At 41.1% G+C, this 3861-nt stretch overlaps 1 pseudogene; it reads right to left on the reverse strand.

The window, feature by feature from the left end:
* Positions 1 to 582: 582 nt before the first annotated feature.
* On the reverse strand, positions 583 to 3861 carry LOC106606236 (uncharacterized; annotated as a pseudogene).

The following is a 3861-nucleotide window of genomic DNA, read 5'->3' on the forward strand; positions in this document are numbered from 1 at the left end:
TAGCAACTACATTTCTGTACAGAACTCTTTGATCGATGTTGAAATAAAAATAACTGCTTCCTGGTCATTAATGTATTGTCATTAATAACTGCTTCATGGTCATTGGTCATTAATGTATTGTTGTTAATAACTGCTTCATGGTCATTAATGTATTGTTGTTAATAACTGCTTCATGGTCATTGGTCATTAATGTATTGTCATTAATAACTGCATCATCATGTTTGGTCATGCATGTATTGTTATTCACAACAGCATACAGTAGTTGTTATCTGAATTAAAACAGAAACAGAGCTAAATCCCACCCTTTTTCAGTTCCTCTTACCAACACATTTACAAGCAAAGATATGTGTTAGCGAATAGGTGTTGAAAAATACAAACAGAATCTGTTCAAACTTGGGGAAGTAAAAAGATGCATTGGATCTTTTCTAAGTAATTTAAATAGGATTATTTCGAAGTAATTTCAGATTAATCAGAAAAAGTACAGAGCATTTAAAATGACTTCATCAGAATTGTCTAATCATATCTCAAATAGCGGAAGACATTTTGTACGACAAGTTCAACACCTCAACATATGTATCAACATTACAGACTAAGCATGAGCACTTCAACCTGCCTGTACCCCTTGGCTCATGTAATGAACAAAGCATTGTCACAACTGCAAAACATCTGTAAATTATAAAATGTCAAATACTTAAGGCTAGAGAGAGGTTTGGTAAAGCTGTAGAATACATTATAAATGTTCTCGATACGCAAATACAATGTTTTCAAAGATTTAAAGTCTTTAGTTAAACTCCCCTCCAAAGAATAAATCCTGCAGTTGTCAAGTTCCAGAACCTCCAGTTTGGTCAAGTTGTGAAAAATGATGTCGGCAGAACGCTGTATTAAAAGATCCACCTGTTGTAGAGTCAGTCTCCTCAGGTGAATCAGCTGATTAATTGATGTTAAATCAACACTTTTAGCTGAAAGCTTAGATCTGTAGTCAAATGTCTCCACAAACGTGAAGTACTTTCCCATGAATTCAGATCCACAAAGGAATTCTTCAGCATCAGCATGAAGATGGGTTACAGACTGAAAGAAAGGTCTGTCACAGTCCTCAAATGACACCGTCTGGCCTTTGAGCTGGAGACTCAGGTTGTGTTTAGATGTGATGTTACTGCCGATAATCAACTGCATTGGCCTCATAGCTGAACTAATGTACAGATGAGTCAGCTGACTCAGAATGCCACCAAATATAAGTGTCAGATTCAGCTTGATCACAGGTTCTGTTAGTGGATTGTTCACTTGCCCGAGAAACACTTGTTTTAGAGACGTGAGGTGTGTGAAAGACATTGCCTCAATGTTGTGAATAAGTGGATTGTTCCTGAGGTCTAACCATGTCAAACTATGTAAACCAAAAAATGTGTTTGCATTTATCTGTGTTATCTTATTTTGTGTAATGTCTAAGGACTCCAGATTTGACAATCCCAGGAAAGCAAAGTGTTGAAATTAAATCAATGTTTGAAATTAAATTCTATGTTAAATCCAGATACTGCAGTTTAACAAGACAGCTAAAATGTTTAGAAAAATGTATTTGTGGATAGTTTAACCTTAAAGTGAGTTTTGTTAACCATGTGATTGGTTGTTTTTGGAAGGAGCAAATATCAATGTTATCTGTCAGGCCATCTATTGTTAATCATTAAGGTTTTTGAGACTGGAAATAAAATTCCATTGCTACGCAGACGACACACAATTAATCTTCTCCTTTCCCGCTTCTGATAACCAGGTGGCGAATCCCATCTCTGCATGTCTGGCAGTCATATCAGTGTGGATGACGGATCACCACTTCAAGCTGAACCTCGGCAAGACGGAGCTGCTCTTCCTCCCGGGGAAGGACTGCCCGTTCCATGATCTCGCCATCACGGTTGACAACTCCATTGTGTCCTCCTCCCAGAGTGCTAAGAGCCTTGGCGTGACCCTGGACAACACACTGTCGTTCTCCGCTAACATCAAGGCGATGACCGGATCCTGTAGGTTCATGCTCTCCAACATTCGCAGAGTACGACCCTGCCTTACACAGGAAGCGGCGCAGGTCCTAATCCAGGCACTTGTCATCTCCAGTCTGGATTACTGCAACTCACTGTTGGCTGGGCTCCCTGCCTGTGCCATTAAACCCCTACAACTCATCCAGAACGCCGCAGCCCGTCTGGTGTTCAACCTTCCCAAGTTCTCTCACGTCACCCCACTCCCCCGCACACTCCACTGGCTTCCAGTTGAAGCTCGCATCTGCTACAAGACCATGGTACGTGCCTACGGAGCTGTGAGGGGAACGGCACCTCCATACCTTCAGGCTCTGATCAGTCCCTACACCCAAACAAGGGCACTGTGTTCATCCACCTCTGGCCTGCTCGCCTCCCTACCTCTGAGGAAGCACAGTTCCCGCTCAGCCCAGTCAAAACTGTTCGCTGCTCTGGCACCCCAATGGTGGAACAAGCTCTCTCACGACGCCAAGACAGCGGAGTCAATCACCACCTTCCGGAGACACCTGAAACCCCACATCTTTAAGGAATAACTGGGATAGGATAAAGTAATCCTTCTAACCCTCCCCCCTAATAAATAAAAAAAGATATAGATGTACTATTGTAAAGTGGTTGTTCCACTGGATAAGGTGAATGCACCAATTTCTAAATCGCTCTGGATTAGAGCGTCTGCTAAATGACGTAAATGTAAATGTAAATGTAAATGGGTAGTAGGATGTAAATGCACAGCTGCAAATAAATACATATATTCTAGACCAATGCACAATTCAACACTGGACATAGAGAGGCTACGTATATTGGCATTATATAAAAATATTTCCTTGATTGAAAGCAAAAACACCACATTACAGATGCTTTCAATATCAATGTCATTGCTACCAGAGCAACTGAGGTACTGGATTTGTTTTATCACAGACAGGGGAAGGTGCGGTAGTACTTCCTGGCTGAAAGCCCCTGTTAACATTGTCACATTCTGGAGCCAAGCCAGTGCACCTTCCTCTACATGTGTTATTTCACCAAATGATAACATAACGCTTGTTACATTGTTAAAAACAGATGTCAACCCTTGGTTGGTGTTGGAGCAGTTTGATTGGTTTAAAGAATCTATCTATGGTCCGTCTATATTTAGCTTTGAGAAGTCAGAGATTTCTAGGTTGTTAAAAACAGGTGTCATGCTTTCATTGGTGATTAAGATGGCGCAGTTTGATTGGTTTAACGATTGTATCTCTGGTGCTTCTATATTTAGCTTTATAAGTGACTTTATATTCATTATTCTGCATAGTATCTCTGACCAATCCTCTACACAGGGTTCACTAATGATGAATCTTTGTAACTGAGTCATGCCATGGAAAACATCTGGGGCCATTGCTGTTAACCTGTAACCCTGTATGGTCAAATCACATTAGTTAACTAGATTTCTGAATGTATGGGGCCCAATATGACAATTACAGCACCCAGAGCCCATTCCCCATTTAACTATCAAGTACATATGTTGCAGATTTGGAAGGTGAATATTCCCAGTTGGAAGGATTTGAGTAAAACAGCCGTCAATGTACAGGTACTCCAGATCCTGAAACTGAGAGAAAAAGCCCAGAGACATGGATCTATTTTGTCCATCTGTCATAGATATGCAGATGTTATTGATATTAGGGGGAAGTCCAAGTAGATCCTCCTCGATGGCTGTGACATCTTCACAGGCAGCAGTGTAATGTTCTGCATGACGAGGTAAGCTGTTGCAGGTTCATTTGAGAAAGTCTTCACCACTGTCATAAATCTTGCATTCAGGATGCATCCATCCACAAGCACTCTGAATCCACAGGAACAGGACGGCAGGGTGGGAAAACAT

Source organism: Salmo salar, chromosome ssa06 (genome assembly GCF_905237065.1).
Source record: "Salmo salar chromosome ssa06, Ssal_v3.1, whole genome shotgun sequence".
Lineage (NCBI taxonomy): Eukaryota > Metazoa > Chordata > Actinopteri > Salmoniformes > Salmonidae > Salmo > Salmo salar.